General features: G+C 41.6%; 1 protein-coding gene and 1 long non-coding RNA gene across 2 annotated transcripts in view; one reads left to right on the plus strand and one right to left on the minus strand.

Annotated features, from left to right (window-relative positions):
• LOC118379457 (XK-related protein 6-like) overlaps positions 1-22,500 on the minus strand; it is a 143,536-nt gene that overhangs the window by 84,748 nt on the left and 36,288 nt on the right. The gene's annotated exons all lie outside the window — the stretch shown is intronic.
• LOC127909568 (uncharacterized) lies at positions 15,940-17,257 on the plus strand. The gene is made up of 3 exons (XR_008071955.1): positions 15,940-16,278; positions 16,456-16,750; positions 16,987-17,257. It is a non-coding gene; the product is annotated as an uncharacterized LOC127909568 (long non-coding RNA).

A 22,500-nucleotide genomic window follows, 5' to 3' on the forward strand; every position in this document is an offset into this window, starting at 1 on the left:
ATTATAACCAGCCCTGGATCCATTATAATCCATTATAACCAACCCTGGATCCATTATAACCAGCCCTGGATCCATTATAACCAGCACTGGATCCATTATAACCAACCCTGGATCCATTATTACCAACCCTGGATCCATTATAACCAGCCCTGGATCCATTATAACCAGCCCTGGATCCATTATAACCAGCCCTGGATCCATTATAACCAACCCTGGATCCATTATAACCAGCCCTGGATCCATTATAACCAACCCTGGATCCATTATAACCAACCCTGTATCCATTATAAACATCCCTGGATCCATTATAACCAGCCCTGGATCCATTATAACCAACCCTGGATCCATTATAACCAACCCTGGATCCATTATAACCAACCCTGTATCCATTATAACCAGCCCTGGATCCATTATAACCAACCCTGGACCCATTATAACCAACCCTGGATCCATTATAACCAGCCCTGGATCCATTATAACCAGCCCTGGATCCATTATAACCAACCCTGGATCCATTATAACCAGCCCTGGATCCATTATAACCAGCACTGGATCCATTATAACCAACCCTGGATCCATTATTACCAACCCTGGATCCATTATAACCAGCCCTGGATCCATTATAACCAGCCCTGGATCCATTATAACCAGCCCTGGATCCATTATAACCAACCCTGGATCCATTATAACCAGCCCTGGATCCATTATAACCAACCCTGGATCCATTATAACCAACCCTGTATCCATTATAAACATCCCTGGATCCATTATAACAAGCCCTGGATCCATTATAACCAACCCTGGATCCATTATAACCAACCCTGGATCCATTATAACCAACCCTGTATCCATTATAACCAGCCCTGGATCCATTATAACCAGCCCTGGATCCATTATAACCAGCCCTGGATCCATTATAACCAACCCTGGATCCATTATAACCAACCCTGGATCCATTATAACCAACCCTGGACCCATTATAACCAACCCTGGATCCATTATAACCAGCCCTGGATCCATTATAACCAGCCCTGGATCCATTATAACCAACCCTGGATCCATTATAACCAGCCCTGGATCCATTATAACCAGACAATAATTCAATTGAAAAAAGGGGAGGATCCTTAAAATGATGAAGAGTTTTTTAAGAATGAACAACAGCTATAAAAAGAAAGAAACAAACAATGTTTTTGCTATCATCCCGTTGCTTAGCATGTTAACAAGGTGCAAATGAACCACATTGTTAATTATTGGTTAGATGCTGTATACATGGTGTGTGTGTGTGTGTGTGTGTGTGTGTGTGTGTGTGTGTGTGTGTGTGTGTGTGTGTGTGTGTGTGTGTGTGTGTGTGTGTGTGTGTGTGTGTGTGTGTGTGTGTGTGTGTGTGTGTGTGTGTGTTTGTGAGAACTAAAGGGCTGTTCAATTATTTACAGGGAGCGATTCTCTGTTTGCCAAACTGACATTTCACAGGCGTCTGCCATAATTGTGTGTGTGTGTGTGTGTGTAATATTGCTTCCAACACATCATGCCACACATCATGCCGCACATCATCAACACACACACACACACACACAGACACGACTCAAATACACAGGGACTTTATCACAGCCCACCCCAAGAACCAGGGGCCGTATCACAGCCCACCTCAGGAACCAGTGACCGTATCACAGCCCACTTCAGGAACCAGGGGCCGTATCACAGCCCGGCTCAGGAACCAGGGACCGTATCACAGCCCACCTCAGGAACCAGGGACCGTATCACAGCCCACCTCAGGAACCAGGGACCGTATCACAGCCCACCTCAGGAACCAGGGGCCGTATCACAGCCCACCTCAGGAACCAGGGACCGTATCACAGCCCACCTCAGGAACCAGGGGCCGTATCACAGCCCACCTCAGGAACCAGGGGCCGTATCACAGCCCACCTCAGGAACCAGGGACCGTATCACAGCCCACCTCAGGAACTAGGGACCGTATCACAGCCCACCTCAAGAACCAGGGGCCGTATCACAGCCCACCTCAGGAACCAGGGACCGTATCACAGCCCACCTCAGGAAACAGGGACCAGGGGCCGTATCACAGCCCACCTCAGGAACCAGGGACCATATCACAGCCCACCTCAGGAACCAGGGACCGTATCACAGCCCACCTCAGGAACCAGGGGCCGTATCACAGCCCACCTCAGGAACCAGGGACCGTATCACAGCCCACCTCAGGAACCAGGGACCGTATCTCTTTAAGGAATACCTAGGATAGGATAAAGTAATCCTTCTCACCCCCTTAAAAGATTTAGATGCACTATTGTAAAGTGGCTGTTCCACTGGATGACATAAGGTGAATGCACCAATTTGTAAGTCGCTCTGGATAAGAGCGTCTGCTAAATGACTTAAATGTAAATGTATCACAGCCCACCTCAGGAACCAGGGACCGTATCACAGCCCACCTCAGGAACCAGGGACCAGGGGCCGTATCACAGCCCACCTCAGGAATCAGAGACCGTATCCACAAATCGTCTCAAAGTAGGATTGCTGATCTAGGATCAGGTCCCTGCTGTTTTTTCATTATAAACGGAAAGGCCTAACTGATCTCAGAGGGAGTACTCCTACTCCGAGGCTCTGTGGATATGGGCCCAGGTTTTGGTTTTTATCATTATAAACAGAAAGGCCTAACTGATCTCAGAGGGAGTACTCCTACTCCGAGGCTCTGTGGATATGGGCCCAGGTTTTGGTTTTTATCATTATAAACAGAAAGGCCTAACTGATCTCAGAGGGAGTACTCCTACTCCGAGGCTCTGTGGATATGGGCCCAGGTTTTGGTTTTTATCATTATAAACAGAAAGGCCTAACTGATCTCAGAGGGAGTACTCCTACTCCGAGGCTCTGTGGATATGGGCCCAGGTTTTGGTTTTTATCATTATAAACAGAAAGGCCTAACTGATCTCAGAGGGAGTACTCCTACTCCGAGGCTCTGTGGATATGGGCCCAGGTTTTGGTTTTTATCATTATAAACAGAAAGGCCTAACTGATCTCAGAGGGAGTACTCCTACCCGAGGCTCTGTGGATATGGGCCCAGGTTTTGGTTTTTATCATTATAAACAGAAAGGCCTAACTGATCTCAGAGGGAGTACTCCTACTCCGAGGCTCTGTGGATATGGGCCCAGGTTTTGGTTTTTATCATTATAAACAGAAAGGCCTAACTGATCTCAGAGGGAGTACTCCTACTCCGAGGCTCTGTGGATATGGGCCCAGGTTTTGGTTTTTATCATTATAAACAGAAAGGCCTAACTGATCTCAGAGGGAGTACTCCTACTCCGAGGCTCTGTGGATATGGGCCCAGGTTTAGGTTTTTATCATTATAAACAGAAAGGCCTAACTGATCTCAGAGGGAGTACTCCTACTCCGAGGCTCTGTGGATATGGGCCCAGGTTTTGGTTTTTATCATTATAAACAGAAAGGCCTAACTGATCTCAGAGGGAGTACTCCTACTCCGAGGCTCTGTGGATATGGGCCCAGGTTTTGGTTTTTATCATTATAAACGGAAAGGCCTAACTGATCTCAGAGGGAGTACTCCTACTCCGAGGCTCTGTGGATATGGGCCCAGGTTTAGGTTTTTATCATTATAAACGGAAAGGCCTAACTGATCTCAGAGGGAGTACTCCTACTCCGAGGCTCTGTGGATATGGGCCCAGGTTTAGGTTTTTATCATTATAAACAGAAAGGCCTAACTGATCTCAGAGGGAGTACTCCTACTCCGAGGCTCTGTGGATATGGGCCCAGGTTTTGGTTTTTATCATTATAAACGGAAAGGCCTAACTGATCTCAGAGGGAGTACTCCTACTCCGAGGCTCTGTGGATATGGGCCCAGGTTTAGGTTTTTATCATTATAAACGGAAAGGCCTAACTGATCTCAGAGGGAGTACTCCTACTCCGAGGCTCTGTGGATATGGGCCCAGGTTTAGGTTTTTATCATTATAAACGGAAAGGCCTAACTGATCTCAGAAGGAGTACTCCTACTCCGAGGCTCTGTGGATATGGGCCCAGGTTTAGGTTTTTATCATTATAAACAGAAAGGCCTAACTGATCTCAGAGGGAGTACTCCTACTCCGAGGCTCTGTGGATATGGGCCTTTGGACACACCTTCTCATTCAAGGTGTTTTTCTTTATTTATTTATTTTTTTACTATTTTCTACATTGTAGAGATTCTTCAAAGTAGCCACCCTTTGCCTTCATGACAGCTTTGTCCACTCTTGGGAGGTTACTACATGATTCTACATGTTACTACATGATTCTACATGTTACTACATGATTCCATATGATTCTACATGTTACTACATGATTCCATATGATTCTACATGTTACTACATGATTCCATATGATTCTACATGTTACTACATGATTCTACATGTTACTACATGATTCTACATGTTACTACATGATTCCATATGATTCTACATGTTACTACATGATTACATATGATTCTACATGTTACTACATGATTCTACATGTTACTACATGATTCCATATGATTCTACATGTTACTACATGATTCTACATGTTACTACATGATTCCATATGATTCTACATGTTACTACATGATTCTACATGTTACTACATGATTCCATATGATTCTACATGTTACTACATGATTCTACATGTTACTACATGATTCCATATGATTCTACATGTTACTACATGATTCTACATGTTACTACATGATTCCATATGATTCTACATGTTACTACATGATTCTATATGTTACTACATGATTCCATATGATTCTACATGTTACTACATGATTCCATATGATTCTACATGTTACTACATGATTCTATATGTTACTACATGATTCCATATGATTCTACATGTTACTACATGATTCTACATGTTACTACATGATTCCATATGATTCTACATGTTACTACATGATTCCATATGATTCTACATGTTACTACATGATTCCATATGATTCTACGTGTTACTACATGATTCCATATGATTCTACATGTTACTACATGATTCCATATGATTCTACATGTTACTACATGATTCCATATGTTACTACATGATTCTACATGTTACTACATGATTCTACATGATTCTACATGTTACTACATGATTCCATATGATTCTACATGTTACTACATGTTACATGTTACATGATTCTATATGTTACTACATGATTCCATATGATTCTACATGATTCCATATGATTCTACATGTTACTACATGATTCCATATGATTCTACATGTTACTCCATGATTCCAAATGATTCTACATGTTACTACATGATTCTACATGTTACTACATGATTCCATATGATTCTACATGTTACTACATGATTCTACATGATTCTACATGTTACTACATGATTCCATATGATTCTACATGTTACTCCATGATTCCATATGATTCTACATGTTACTACATGATTCCATATGATTCTACATGTTACTACATGATTCCATATGATTCTACATGTTACTACATGATTCCATATGATTCTACATGATTCCATATGATTCTACATGTTACTACATGATTCCATATGATTCTACATGTTACTACATGATTCTACATGTTACTACATGATTCCATATGATTCTACATGATTCCACATGATTCTACATGTTACTAAATGATTCCATATGATTCTACATGTTACTACATGATTCTACATGATTCCATATGATTCTATATGTTACTACATGATTCCATATGATTCTACATGATTCCATATGATTCTACATGTTACTACATGATTCCATATGATTCTACATGTTACTACATGATTCCATATGATTCCATATGTTACTTCATGATTCCATATGATTCTACATGATTCCATATGATTCTACATGTTACTAAATGATTCCATATGATTCTACATGTTACTACATGATTCCATATGATTCTACATGATTCCATATGATTCTACATGTTACTACATGATTCCATATGGATTTCTTTCGTAGTTTTGATGTCTTCACTATTATTCGAGAATGTAGAAAATAGTAGAAATAAAGAAACACCCTTGACTGAGTAGGTGTGTCCAAACTTTTGAATTGTACTGTATATATATATAATATATAAGACATCACTTTATTCAAAAGCAATTGTGTTCACAACAGTCCCTGAAGCTTTGCAACTGTGGACAAAGAGAACCAGGACAGAGATCCGGGACAGAGAGATCCGGGACAGAGAGAACCGGGACAGGGAGAACCGGGACAGAGAGAACCGGGACAGGGAGAACCGGGACAGAGAGATCCGGGACAGAGAGATCCGGGACAGGGAGATCCGGGACAGAGAGAACCGGGACAGAGAGAACCGGGACAGAGAGAACCGGGACAGGGAGATCCGGGACAGAGAGAACCGGGACAGAGAGAACCGGGACAGAGAGAACCAGGACAGAGAGAACCGGGACAGAGAGATCCGGGACAGGGAGAACCGGGACAGGGAGAACCGGGACAGAGAGATCCGGGACAGAGAGAACCGGGACAGGGAGAACCGGGACAGAGAGATCCGGGACAGAGAGAACCGGGACAGGGAGAACCGGGACAGAGAGATCCGGGACAGAGAGATCCGGGACAGGGAGATCCGGGACAGAGAGAACCGGGACAGAGAGAACCGGGACAGAGAGAACCAGGACAGAGAGAACCGGGACAGAGAGAACTGGGACAAAGAGATCCAGGACAGAGAGATCCGGGACAGAGAGAACCGGGACAGAGAGAACTGGGACAGAGAGATCCGGGACAGAGAGAACCGGGACAGAGAGAACCGGGACAGAGAGATCCGGGACAGAGAGAACCGGGACAGAGAGAACCAGGACAGAGATCCGGGACAGAGAGATCCGGGACAGAGAGAACCGGGACGGGGAGATCCGTGACAGAGAGAACCAGGACAGAGAGAACCAGGACAGTGTGTCAGAGAGAAAGAGGATTCATGAGGGAGGAGAAGAGAGGGGGAGAATGGGAGGCATGGAAACCGGCTCTAAGTGCAGGGAGGGAGGGAGGGAGGGAGGGAGGGAGGGAGGGAGGGAGGGAGGGAGGGAGGGAGGGAGGGAGGGAGGGAGGGAGGGAGGGAGGGAGGGAGGGAATTTAATATTTGAGTGATTCCCTGCATTTGAAATGGAACTGATGCTGAACTCCCAGTGGTAGGTATCTCTGTTGAGCCTATCTACACATCAAGGCCTGAATGACTGAAAGCCCAATTCTTCCTCACCCTCAAAGACACACAGACACACAGACACACAAACACAAATACACTCACACAAACACACTCTCTCCCTCTCTCCTACAGCCGTGCTCTGTATGATAATTAGGGTTGTTTTAGCAGCAGACTCTAAAGGAAGGCCTGGCTCCCACCCTATGTCATCAACCCTAATGGGAAAATTAGTATTGTCGTGTAGATGGTGTTTCTCATTGTGTTCCATGGTAGTCTACAGCTTCCATTGGATCAGTATAGTGTTTTAAAGACCACCGGAGTCAAGGGTTGGATTCCCGTATCTTATTCCCATCTTCACTGTTTAACCCCAGACTACAAGACTACACTGTTTAACCCCAGACTACAAGACTACACTGTTTAACCCAGACTACAAGACTACACTGTTTAACCCAGACTACACTGTTTAACCCCAGACTACACTGTTTAACCCCAGACTACACTGTTTAACCCCAGACTACACTGTTTAACCCAGACTACAAGACTACACTGTTTAACCCCAGACTACACTGTTTAACCCCAGACTACAAGACTACACTGTTTAACCCAGACTACACTGTTTAACCCCAGACTACAAGACTACACTGTTTAACCCCAGACTACAAGACTACACTGTTCAACCCAGACTACAAGACTACACTGTTTAACCCCAGACTACAAGACTACACTGTTTAACCCCAGACTACAAGACTACACTGTTTAACCCCAGACTACAAGACTACACTGTTAAACCCAGACTACACTGTTTAACCCCAGACTACAAGACTACACTGTTTAACCCAGACTACAAGACTACACTGTTTAACCCCAGACTACAAGACTACACTGTTTAACCCAGACTACACTGTTTAACCCCAGACTACAAGACTACACTGTTTAACCCAGACTACAAGACTACACTGTTTAACCCCAGACTACAAGACTACACTGTTTAACCCCAGACTACAAGACTACACTGTTTAACCCCAGACTACACTGTTTAACCCCAGACTACACTGTTTAACCCCAGACTACACTGTTTAACCCCAGACTACACTGTTTAACCCCAGACTACACTGTTTAACCCCAGACTACACTGTTTAACCCCAGACTACACTGTTTAACCCCAGACTACACTGTTTAACCCCAGACTACACTGTTTAACCCCAGACTACACTGTTTAACCCCAGACTACACTGTTTAACCCCAGACTGCACTGTTTAACCCCAGACTACACTGTTTAACCCCAGACTACACTGTTTAACCCAGACTACAAGACTACACTGTTTAACCCCATACTACACTGTTTAACCCAGACTACAAGGCTGTACTTTTAACCCCAGACTACACTGTTTAACCCCAGACTACACTGTTTAACCCAGACTACAAGACTACACTGTTTAACCCCAGACTACAAGACTACACTTTTTAACCCCAGACGATAAAACCACAAATCATGTCTCATCACCAACTCAGCATAGCCAATATCTCTCCTCTTTCTCTCTCCCTCTCTCACTCTTTCTCTCTCCCTCTCTCACTCTTTCTCTCTCCCTCTCTCACTCTTTCTCTCTCCCTCTCACTCTTTCTCTCTCCCTCTCTCACTCTTTCTCTCTCCCTCTCTCACTCTTTCTCTCTCCCTCTCTCACTCTTTTTCGCTCCCTCTCTCACTCTTTCTCTCTCCCTCTCTCACTCTTTCTCTCCCTCTCTCACTCTTTCTCTCTCCCTCTCTCACTCTTTCTCTCCCTCTCTCACTCTTTCTCTCTCCCTCTCTCACTCTTTCTCTCTCCCTCTCTCACTCTTTCTCTCTCCCCCTCTCACTCTTTCTCTCCCTCTCTCATTCTTTCTCTCTCCCTCTCTCACTTTCTCTCTCCCTCTCCCACTCTTTCTCTCTTCCTCTCTCACTCTTTCTCTCTCCCTCTCACTCTTTCTCTCTCCCTCTCTCACTCTTTCTCTCTCCCTCTCTCACTCTTTCTCTCTCCCTCTCTCACTCTTTCTCTCTCCCTCTCTCACTCTTTTTCGCTCCCTCTCTCACTCTTTCTCTCTCCCTCTCTCACTCTTTCTCTCCCTCTCTCACTCTTTTTCGCTCCCTCTCTTTCCACATCTCCCTCCGTTGCATCTCCCTCGGCTCCGTAATAGAAGCTGTTCAACAGTCTGATGGTGATAGAAGCTGTTCAACAGTCTGATGGTAATAGAAGCTGTTCAACAGTCTGATGGTAATAGAAGCTGTTCAACAGTCTGATGGTGATAGAAGCTGTTTAACAGTCTGATGGTAATAGAATCTGTTCAACAGTCTGATGGTAATAGAAGCTGTTCAACAGTCTGATGGTAATAGAAGCTGTTCAACAGTCAGATGGTAATAGAAGCTGTTTAACAGTCTGATGGTAATAGAAGCTGTTTAACAGTCTGATGGTAATAGAAGCTGTTTAACAGTCTGATGGTAATAGAAGCTGTTTAACAGTCTGATGGTGATAGAAGCTGTTCAACAGTCTGATGGTAATAGAAGCTGTTCAACAGTCTGATGGTGATAGAAGCTGTTTAACAGTCTGATGGTAATAGAAGCTGTTCAACAGTCTGATGGTAATAGAAGCTGTTCAACAGTCTGATGGTGATAGAAGCTGTTCAACAGTCTGATGGTGATAGAAGCTGTTCAACAGTCTGATGGTAATAGAAGCTGTTCAACAGTCTGATGGAGATAGAAGCTGTTCAACAGTCTGATGGTAATAGAAGCTGTTTAACAGTCTGATGGTAATAGAAGCTGTTCAACAGTCTGATGGTAATAGAAGCTGTTCAACAGTCTGATGGTGATAGAAGCTGTTCAACAGTCTGATGGTAATAGAAGCTGTTCAACAGTCTGATGGTGATAGAAGCTGTTTAACAGTCTGATGGTAATAGAAGCTGTTCAACAGTCTGATGGTGATAGAAGCTGTTCAACAGTCTGATGGTGATAGAAGCTGTTCAACAGTCTGATGGTGATAGAAGCTGTTCAACAGTCTGATGGTGATAGAAGCTGTTCAACAGTCTGATGGTGATAGAAGCTGTTCAACAGTCTGATGGTAATAGAAGCTGTTCAACAGTCTGATGGTGATAGAAGCTGTTCAACAGTCTGATGGTGATAGAAGCTGTTCAACAGTCTGATGGTGATAGAAGCTGTTCAACAGTGTGTCAAGAGGAGTAAAACAAGGTTGTCCACTATCGGTGTATTTATTTTTAATGGCCATTGAAATGTTTGCTATTAAAATCAGATCCAACCACAACATCAAGCGGATATTAATCCTGAAAGACCAAACATGTCTTCTTGTACGCTGATGATTAATGTTTTCTTTTAAATCCACAACTAGAATCCCTCCACAGCCTCATAGAGGATCTAGATACTTTTAGAATTAGAATCCCTCCACAGCCTCATAGAGGATCTATATACTTTTGGAATTAGAATCCCTCCACAGCCTCATAGAGGATCTAGATACATTTAGAATTAGAATCCCTCCACAGCCTCATAGAGGATCTAGATACTTTTAGAATTAGAATCCCTCCACAGCCTCATAGAGGATCTAGATACTTTTAGAATTAGAATCCCTCCACAGCCTCATAGAGGATCTAGATACTTTTAGAATTAGAATCCCTCCACAGCCTCATAGAGGATCTAGATACTTTTAGAATTAGAATCCCTCCACAGTCTCATAGAGGATCTAGATACTTTTAGAATTAGAATCCATCCACAGCCTCATAGATGATCTAGATACTTTTAGAATTACAATCCCTCCACAGCTTCATAGATGATCTAGATACTTTTAGAATTACAATCCCTCCACAGCCTCATAGAGGATCTAGATACTTTTAGAATTAGAATCCCTCCACAGCCTCATAGAGGATCTAGATACTTTTAGAATTAGAATCCCTCCACAGCCTCATAGAGGATCTAGATACTTTTAGAATTAGAATCCCTCCACAGCCTCATAGAGGATCTAGATACTTTTAGAATTAGAATCACTCCACAGCCTCATAGAGGATCTAGATACTTTTAGAATTAGAATCCCTCCACAGCCTCATAGAGGATCTAGATACTTTTAAAATTAGAATCCCTCCACAGCCTCATAGAGGATCTAGATACTTTTAGAATTAGAATCCCTCCACAGCCTCACAGAGGATCTAGATACTTTTAGAATTAGAATCCCTCCACAGCCTCATAGAGGATCTAGATACTTTTAGAATTAGAATCACTCCACAGCCTCATAGAGGATCTAGATACTTTTAAAATTAGAATCCCTCCACAGCCTCATAGATGATCTAGATACTTTTAGAATTAGAATCCCTCCACAGCCTCATAGAAGATCTAGATACTTTTTCTAACCTCTCTGGATAACAACCAAATTATGATAAATGTACTTTGACTAAAAATGTAAACATATCCCAAAATAAAGAAATGATCTCACTCTGTCAGGCCCTGATCTGTTTCACCTGTCCTTGTGCTTGTGACCCTGATTAACTCTTTAGCCATATCCCAGTTTACCCTGATTAACTCTTTAGTCATATCCCAGTTTACCCTGATTAACTCTTTAGTCATATCCCAGTTTACCCTGATTAACTCTTTAGCCATATCCCAGTTTACCCTGATTAACTATTTAGTCATATCCCAGTTTAACCTGATTAACTCTTTAGTCATATCCCAGTTTACCCTGATTAACTCTTTAGCCATAGCCCAGTTCACCCTGATTAACTCTTTAGTCATATCCCAGTTTACCCTGATTAAATCTTTAGTCATATCCCAGTTCACCCTGATTAACTCTTTAGTCATATCCCAGTTTACCTATTTGCTTATGGCCTTGCCTACACCTAGCGAACATTTTTTTCAATGATATGAGAAAAAAATATTACATTTTATTTGGAATGGCAAGCCAGACAAAATTAAAGGAGTATTTATATAATGAATATCAAAGCATTAGACATCTCACTGAAGGCTTCAGTCATACAAAAGTTATACTTAAATTTGAAAGGGTTCTCTAGCAAATTCTTAAGAATGACTCACCCCATGTTCAAGAAATGCCTTTTTCCTTTTATTCAGATTACAACCTCTCCTTTATTCAGATTACAACCTCTCCTTTATTCAGATTACAACCTCTCCTTTATTCAGATTACAATTTATCCTTTATTCAGATTACAACCTCTCCCTTTATTCAGATTACAACCTCTCCTTTATTCAGATTACAACCTCTCCTTTATTCAGATTACAACCTCTCCATTTTTCAGATTACAACCTCTCCTTTATTCAGATTACAACTTCTCCTTTATTCAGATTACAACCTCTCCCTTTATTCAGATTGCAATGTCTCCTTTATTCAGATTACAACCTCTCCTTTATTCAGATTACAACCTCTCCATTTTTCAGATTACAACCTCTCCTTTATTCAGATTACAACCTCTCCTTTATTCAGATTACAACCTCTCCTTTATTCAGATTACAACCTCTCCTTTATTCAGATTACAACCTCTCCTTTATTCAGATTACAACTTCTCCTTTATTCAGATTACAACCTCTCCCTTTATTCAGATTACAACCTCTCCTTTATTCAGATTACAACCTCTCCTTTATTCAGATTACAACCTCTCCTTTATTCAGATTACAACCTCTCCTTTATTCAGATTACAACCTCTCCTTTATTCAGATTACAACCTCTCCTTTATTCAGATTACAACCTCTCCTTTATTCAGATTACAACCTCTCCATTTTTCAGATTACAACCTCTCCTTTATTCAGATTACAACCTCTCCTTTATTCAGATTACAACCTCTCCTTTATTCCGATTACAACCTCTCCTTTATTCAGATTACAACCTCTCCTTTATTCAGATTACAACCTCTCCATTTTTCAGATTACAACCTCTCCTTTATTCAGATTACAACCTCTCCTTTATTCAGATTACAACCTCTCCTTTATTCAGATTACAACCTCTCCTTTATTCAGATTACAACCTCTCCTTTATTCAGATTACAACCTCTCCTTTATTCAGATTACAACCTCTCCTTTATTCAGATTACAACCTCTCCATGTTTCAGATTACAACCTCTCCTTTATTCAGATTACAACCTCTCCTTTATTCAGATTACAACCTCTCCTTTATTCAGATTACAACCTCTCCATTTTTCAGATTACAACCTCTCCTTTATTCAGATTACAACCTCTCCTTTATTCAGATTACAACCTCTCCTTTATTCAGATTACAACCTCTCCTTTATTCAGATTACAACCTCTCCTTTATTCAGATTACAACCTCTCCATTTTTCAGATTACAACCTCTCCTTTATTCAGATTACAACCTCTCCTTTATTCAGATTACAACCTCTCCTTTCTTCAGATTACAACCTCTCCTTTATTCAGATTACAACCTCTCCCTTTATTCAGATTACAACCTCTCCTTTATTCAGATTACAACCTCTCCTTTATTCAGATTACAACCTCTCCTTTATTCAGATTACAACCTCTCCATTTTTCAGATTACAACCTCTCCTTTATTCAGATTACAACCTCTCCTTTATTCAGATTACAACCTCTCCTTTATTCAGATTACAACCTCTCCATTTTTCAGATTACAACCTCTCCTTTATTCAGATTACAACCTCTCCTTTATTCAGATTACAACCTCTCCTTTATTCAGATTACAACCTCTCCTTTATTCAGATTACAACCTCTCCTTTATTCAGATTACAACCTCTCCTTTATTCAGATTACAACCTCCCTTTATTCAGATTACAACCTCTCCTTTATTCAGATTACAACCTCTCCTTTATTCAGATTACAACCTCTCCTTTATTCAGATTACAACCTCTCCTTTAGTCAGATTACAACCTCTCCTTTATTCAGATTACAACCTCTCCTTTATTCAGATTACAACCTCTCCTTTATTCAGATTACAACCTCTCCATTTTTCAGATTACAACCTCTCCTTTATTCAGATTACAACCTCTCCTTTATTCAGATTACAACCTCTCCTTTCTTCAGATTACAACCTCTCCTTTATTCAGATTACAACCTCTCCCTTTATTCAGATTACAACCTCTCCTTTATTCAGATTACAACCTCTCCTTTATTCAGATTACAACCTCTCCTTTATTCAGATTACAACCTCTCCATTTTTCAGATTACAACCTCTCCTTTATTCAGATTACAACCTCTCCTTTATTCAGATTACAACCTCTCCTTTATTCAGATTACAACCTCTCCATTTTTCAGATTACAACCTCTCCTTTATTCAGATTACAACCTCTCCTTTATTCAGATTACAACCTCTCCTTTATTCAGATTACAACCTCTCCTTTATTCAGATTACAACCTCTCCTTTATTCAGATTACAACCTCTCCTTTATTCAGATTACAACCTCTCCCTTTATTCAGATTACAACCTCTCCTTTATTCAGATTACAACCTCTCCTTTATTCAGATTACAACCTCTCCTTTATTCAGATTACAACCTCTCCTTTAGTCAGATTACAACCTCTCCCTTTATTCAGATTACAAACTCTCCTTTATTCAGATTACAACCTCTCCCTTTATTCAGATTACAATCTCTCCTTTATTCAGATTACAACCTCTCCTTTATTCAGATTACAACCTCTCCATTTTTCAGATTACAACCTCTCCTTTATTCAGATTACAACCTCTCCTTTATTCAGATTACAACCTCTCCTTTATTCAGATTACAACCTCTCCATTTTTAAGATTACAACCTCTCCTTTATTCAGATTACAACCTCTCACGTTCCGTATATTCAAAAAGAAAATAATCTCCCAAATATCACTATTTTTTAAACAAGTCATAGAAAGTTGGTTGCAATTCCAGTTTAATCCACCAGAAAAGACAGAACAAATAATACAACAAATATTATGTTTTTATAAACTCAAATATAATAATTGATATAAAACCATAATTTATTAGATTTTTTTTAAAGTATAATCTTTGTAAATTATATCATAAATAGGACTGGTTGAGTTATGTCACACATGCAGCTAACACAGACATATGGAAATGTCTGCTCTACCCAGAATTGCAACCAACTAAATACAGCATTACCACAAAAATGGAAGAGGCAAGTAGAAGGGGGACAAAGTAAGGATCTTGTCTGTCGGCCCTGAATTGAAGCACATAATTGGTTAAAGAAATCTGTAATAAATAAAAAATAATTACAGTTTCTTTTAAGGACAATTTGTTTTACAGCGGTGACAAATAAATGACAAAATAGCTGGGAAGAGATTTTTGACGTACCAATTCTATGGCACATGGTTTAATGAACTGATACGCAAAACGACGACGGAATCAAATCTTAGAATGTTTCCATTTAAATGATTCTACAAAACTCTTGGAACAAATAGAATGTTTTATATAGGAGGATACAACCTTCCCAGCTCTGCAGATTTTGCTGCGAAGAGACAGAATCATTAGATAATTTATTTTGGTACTGTCCATATTTAGCTTGTTTTTGGTCACAGGTCCAAGAATGGCCGAAGAATTGCAATATTTCCCTGGAGCTAACTCTGCAGATAGCAATACTGGGCGATATGAAGTCATAATCAATCTCATCAATAATATAATAATACTTTTAGCACAATGTTTTTTTTTTAAATGTACAATCTGTAGAAACAATGACAACAGAAAGGTTCAGAACTTTTGTGAAACAGAACAGTTGAAAAATATATGGCAAATAGAAATCCAATATGGATGGTGTTAACTTAAGAGATAGGTGGGAGGGGTTGAATGGAGCTGAAGGCTGGGACTGGATGGTGTTAACTTAAGAGATAGGTGGGAGGGGTTGAATGGAGCTGAAGGCTGGGACTGGATGGTGTTAACTTAAGAGATAGGTGGGAGGGGTTGAATGGAGCTGAAGGCTGGGACTGGATGGTGTTAACTTAAGAGATAGGTGGGAGGGGTTGAATGGAGCTGAAGGCTGGGACTGGATGGTGTTAACTTAAGAGATAGGTGGGAGGGGTTGAATGGAGCTGAAGGCTGGGACTGGATGGTGTTAACTTAAGAGATAGGTGGGAGGGGTTGAATGGAGCTGAAGGCTGGGACTGGATGGTGTTAACTTAAGAGATAGGTGGGAGGGGTTGAATGGAGCTGAAGGCTGTGACTGGATGGTGTTAACTTAAGATATAGGTGGGAGGGGTTGAATGGAGCTGAAGGCTGGGACTGGATGGTGTTAACTTAAGATATAGGTGGGAGGGGTTGAATGGAGCTGAAGGCTGGGACTGTATGGTGTTAACTTAAGAGATAGGTGGGAGGGGTTGAATGGAGCTGAAGGCTGGGACTGGATGGTGTTAACTTAAGAGATAGGTGGGAGGGGTTGAATGGAGCTGAAGGCTGGGACTGGATGGTGTTAACTTAAGAGATAGGTGGGAGGGGTTGAATGGAGCTGAAGGCTGGGACTGGATGGTGTTAACTTAAGAGATAGGTGGGAGGGGTTGAATGGAGCTGAAGGCTGGGACTGGATGGTGTTAACTTAAGAGATAGGTGGGAGGGGTTGAATGGAGCTGAAGGCTGGGACTGGATGGTGTTAACTTAAGAGATAGGTGGGAGGGGTTGAATGGAGCTGAAGGCTGGGACTGTATGGTGTTCACTTAAGAGATAGGTGGGAGGGGTTGAATGGAGCTGAAGGCTGGGACTGGATGGTGTTAACATAAGAGATAGGTGGGAGGGGTTGAATGGAGCTGAAGGCTGGGACTGGATGGTGTTAACTTAAGAGATAGGTGGGAGGGGTTGAATGGAGCTGAAGGCTGTGACTGGATGGTGTTAACTTAAGAGATAGGTGGGAGGGGTTGAATGGAGCTGAAGGCTGGGACTGGATGGTGTTAACTTAAGAGATAGGTGGGAGGGGTTGAATGGAGCTGAAGGCTGGGACTGGATGGTGTTAACTTAAGAGATAGGTGGGAGGGGTTGAATGGAGATGGGACTAATAACAACTAGATAACTCATGTAAAAGATTAAGATGGGCAAAAGGACACAGACACAGGACAGAGATATGGCTTTGTCTTTGCAAACCTGCCTAGAAGGCCAGCATCCCGGAGTCGCCTCTTCACTGTTGACGTTGAGACTGGTGTTTTGCGGGTACTATTTAATGAAGCTTTGTGAGGCATCTGTTTCTGAAACTAGATGCTCTAATGTACTTGTCCTCTTGTTCAGTTGTGCCCTGACCACTCTTCTTTCTATTCTGGTTAGGGCCAGTCTGCGCTGTTCTGTGAGGGGAGTAGTAAACTCCCTTCACTAGTCTCATCTGGACCAGTCAACTAGTCTAAAGATGGCCAGTTTTATTGCTTCTTTAATCAGTACAACAGTTTTCAGCTGTGCTAAGGTAATTGCAAAAAGGTTTTCTAATGATCAATTAGCCTTTTTAAAATGATAAACTTGGATTAGCTAACACAACGTGCCCTTGGAACACAGGAGTGATGGTTGCTGATAATGGGCCTCGGTACACCTATGTAGATGTTGCATAAAAAAATCTGTAGTATCAGCTACAATAGTCATTTACAACAATTTGATGTTATTTTAATGGACAAAAAATGTTTTTTTACTTTAAAAAAAAGGACATTTCTAAATGACCCCAAACTTTTCAACGATAGTGTACATATATTATGTATTATGTATATATTATTATTATATATTATTATTATTATTATATTATCGTTATATATCGTTTACAACAGTAAGAACGTCTACACTGTATGTCTGATCAATTTGATGTCATTTTACTGGACAAAAAAAACAACTTTTCATTTCAAAGTGTCCCCAAACCTTTGAACGGATAGTATAGATATACTCTACAGTTGTAGTCGGAAGTTTACCGTAGCCAAATATAATACATCATTTCCCAACTTTACAAAATGCAAACTTGCAATGGTTATCTTTCATTAGTATTGTTTTTTTTTTTTAAGTTTGCCAACTTTGCCAATTAAGTAAAAATATAAAAATAACATCAAATGTTTTTGTGCAATAAAAGATGGAGTTGAATCTGTCTTTCTGCCCGTAATTTCATTTAAAGTGTTTTCCAACGTTCTTTATATCATTGATCTTGGCTTCATAATACAGTTTCTGGTTCTTCTTGTTGAGTTTAGTCACAGAATATCTCAATTTGCACTAAGTCAGCCAATCAGATGTGCGGCCAGACTTTATTAGCCACTCCTGTTGCCCCATCTCTTTCAACCATACAGTTTTAACAGTCCGTTTCTTAACAGGTGCATTCTTATCAATAATTGGAAAAAGCAAAACAAGACATGATGTCAAAGGAATTGTCTGTAGAGCTCCAAGACAGGATTATGTCGAGGCACAGATCTGCGGAAGGGTACCAAAAAATGTCTTCATCATTGGAGGTCCCAAAGAACACAGTGGCCTCCATCATTCTTAAATTGAAGAAGTTTGGAACCACCAAGACCACTCTTCCTAGAGCTGGCTGCCCGGCCAAACTAAGCAATCGGGGGAAAACGGTCTTGACCAGACAGAAGCCAGTCCTCAGTAAAAGGCACATGACAGCCTGCTTGGAGTTAGCCAAAAGGCACCTAAAGACTCTCACACCATGAGAAACCAGATTCTCTGGTCTGATGAAACCATGATTAAACTCTTTGGCCTGAATGCCAAGCGTCACATCTGGAGGAAGCATGGCACCATCCCTGCGATGAAGCATAGTGATGGCAGCATCATGCTGTGGGGGTGGTCTCAAATCTCTGGAAGAGTGAAATAGTTTTCCCAGAACATAATTTCCCTGTATTTAGCGCCATCAATTTTCACCAGTTTTCCAGTTCCTGGCGATGAATAACATACCCACAGCATGATGCTGCCACTACCATGCTTCACTGTGGGGATGGTGTTCTCGGGGTGATGGGAGGTGTTGGGTTTGCGCCAGACATAGCGGTTTCCTTGATGGCCAAAAAGCTACATTTTAGTTTCATCGGACCAGAGTACCTTCTTCCATATGTTTGGGGAGTCTCCCACATGCCTTTTGGCGAACACCAAACGTGTCTGCTTATTTTTATTCTTTAAGCAATGGCTTTTTTCTTGCCACTCTTCCGTAAAGCCCAGCTCCGTGGAGTGTATGGCTTAAAGTGGTCCTATGGACACATACTCCAATCTCCACTGTGGAGCTTTGCAGGTCCTTCAGCGCTAACTTTGGTCTAATGTTTTGCCTCTCTGATTAATGCACTCGTTGACTGGTCCGTGAGTTTTTGTGGGCGTCCCTCACTTTGCAGCTTTGTTGTGGTACCATACTCTTTCCATTCTTTAATAATGGATTTAATGTGGGATGTTCTAAGTTTCAGATTGTTTTTATAACCCAACCTTGATCTATAATTCTCCAAAACTCCCTGACCTCTTTATAGCAAAGGGGGTGAATACATATGCACGCATCACTTTTCAGTTTTTAATTTAATTTTAATTTATTGAAATAAGTTTTTATTTTTATTTCACTTCACCAATTTTGACTATTTTGTATATGTCCATTGCATGAAATCCAAATAAAAATCCATTCAAATTACATGTTGTAATGCAACAAAATAGGAGAAACGCCAAGGATGGTGAATACTTACGCAAGGCACTATAGATGATACAGGCATCGCCCTGCCACCTACACAGCCACCACACCATAGCGTCAGCAGCTACCTCCAGCTACCTCCAGCTACCTCCAGCTACCTGCAGTTACCTCCAGCTACCTCCAGCTACCTCCAGCTACCTGCAGCTACTTCCAGCTACCTCCAGTTACCTCCAGCTACCTGCAGCTACCTGCAGCTAACTCCAGCTACCTCAGTTACCTGCAGATACCTGTAACTACCTGATACCTGTTACTTGACTCCACGGTCCTCCAGCCACCTCCAGCTACTTGCAGCTACCTCCAGCTACCTCCAGTTACCTCCAGCTACTTGCAGTTACCTCCAGCTACCTCCAGTTACCTCCAGCTACCTCCAGTTACTTGCAGATACCTCCAGCTACCTTCAGCTACCTCCAGCTACCTCCAGCTACTTGCAGTTACCTCCAGCTACTTTCAGCTACCTCCAGTTCTCTCCAGCTACCTCCAGCTACTTGCAGTTACCTCCAGTTACCTCCAGCTACCTCCAGTTACCTCCAGCTACTTGCAGTTACCTCCAGCTACCTCCAGTTACCTCCAGCTACCTCCAGCTACTTGCGGTCACCTCCAGCTACCTCCAGCTACCTCCAGCTACCTGCAGTTACCTCCAGCTACCTCCAGCTACTTGCAGCTACCTCCAGCTACAGTTACCTCCAGCTACCTCAGTTCCAGCTACCTCCAGCTTCCAGTTACCTCCAGCTACCTCCAGCTACTTCCAGTTACCTCCAGTTACCATCCAGCTACCTCCAGCTACCTCCAGCTACCTCCAGCTACCTCCAGCTACCTCCAGCTACCTCCAGCTACTTGCAGTTACCTCCAGCTACCTCCAGCTACCTCCAGCCACCTCCAGCTACTTGCAGCTACCTCCAGCTACCTCCAGCTACCTCCAGCTACCTCCAGCCACCTCCAGCTACTTGCAGCTACCTCCAGCTACCTCCAGCTACCTCCAGCTACCTCCGGTTACCTCCATTTACATCCAGCTACCTCCAGCTACCTCCAGCTACTTGCAGCTACCTCCAGTTACCTCCAGTTACCTCCAGCTACCTCCAGCTACCTCCAGCTACTTGCAGCTACCTCCAGCTACAGGTTAAGTAAGTAAGTAAAGTAATAAGTTATTGATTTGATGAACCTAATTTCTAAGGCTATATATATATATATATATATATATATCATATAGTTTTTTCCAGCCCTTATCAGAGAAAGAAATTATTTGGAATAGAGCAAACAAATCAAACATTGATATTATTGACCTGTTATTGAAAAAACATACAGTAGCAGTCAAAAGTTAGGACACCTACTCGTTCCAGGGTTTTTCTTTATTTGTACTATTTTCTACATTGTAGAATAATAGTGAAAACATCAAAACCATGAAATAACACATATGGAATCATGTAATAACCAAAAAAGTGTTAAACAAATGTATTTTTATATTTATATATATATTATATATATATATTGTACATATAAATACATTTTTATACATTTTTATACAAATATATATATTTTAGATTTTAGATTCTTCAAAGTAGCCACCCTTTGCCTTGATGAAAGCTTTGCACACTCTTGGTATTCTCTCAACCAGCTTAATGAGGAATGCTTTTCCAACAATCTTGGAAGGAGTTCACACATATGCTGAACACTTGTTGGCTGCTTTTACTTGACTCCACGGTCCAACTCATCCCAAACCATCTCAATTGGTTTGAGGTCGGGTGATTGTGGAAGCCAGGCCATCTGATACAGCACTCCATCACTCTCCTTCTTGGTCAAATATCACTTACACAGCCTGAAGGTGTATTTGGGATCATTGTCTTGTTGAAAAACAAATGATAGTCCTACTAAGTGCAAACCAGATGGGATGGTATATCACTGCAGAATGCTGTGGTAACCTTGCTGGTTAAGTGTGCCTTGAATTCTAAGTACATAACCTACAGTGTCACCAGCAAAGCACCCCCACACCATCTCATCTCCTCCTCCTCCATGCTTCACGGTGGAAACCACAAATATAGAGATCATCCATTCACCTACTCTGCGTCTCACAAAGACACGGTGGTTGGAACCAAAAATCTCAAATTTAGACTCATCAGACCAAAGGACAGATTTCCACTGGTGTAATGTCCATTGCTCGCGTTTCTTGGCCCAATCAAGTATCTTCTTATTATTGGTGTCCCTTAGTAGTGGTTTCTTTGCAGCAATTCAACCATGAAGGCCTGATTCACGTAGTCCCCTCTATACAGTTGATGTTGAGATGTGTCTGTTACTTGAACTCTGTGAAGCATTTATTTGGGCTGCGATTTCTGAGGCTGGTAAACTCTAATGAATTTATCCTCTGCAGCAGATGTAACTCTGGGTCTTCCTTTGCTGTGGCGGTCCTCATGAGAGCCAGTTTCATCATAGCGCTTGATGGTTTTTGCCACTGCACTTGAAAAAACATTCAAAGTTCTTGAAATGTTCCAGATTGAATGACCTTTGCTTATTTCAGCTGTTCTTGCCATAATATGGACTTGGTCTTTTACCAAATAGGGCTGCCTTCTGTATAACACCCCTACCTTGTGACAACACAACTGAGTGGCTCAAATGCATTAAGAAGGAAAGAAATTCCACAAATTAACTTTTAACAAGGCAACACCTGTTAATTGAAATGTATTCCAGGTGACTACCTCATGAAGCTGGTTGAGAGAATGCCTAGTGTGTGCGCGAAGCAGGCAAAGCAAA

Source organism: Oncorhynchus keta, chromosome 19 (assembly GCF_023373465.1).
Source record: "Oncorhynchus keta strain PuntledgeMale-10-30-2019 chromosome 19, Oket_V2, whole genome shotgun sequence".
Lineage (NCBI taxonomy): Eukaryota > Metazoa > Chordata > Actinopteri > Salmoniformes > Salmonidae > Oncorhynchus > Oncorhynchus keta.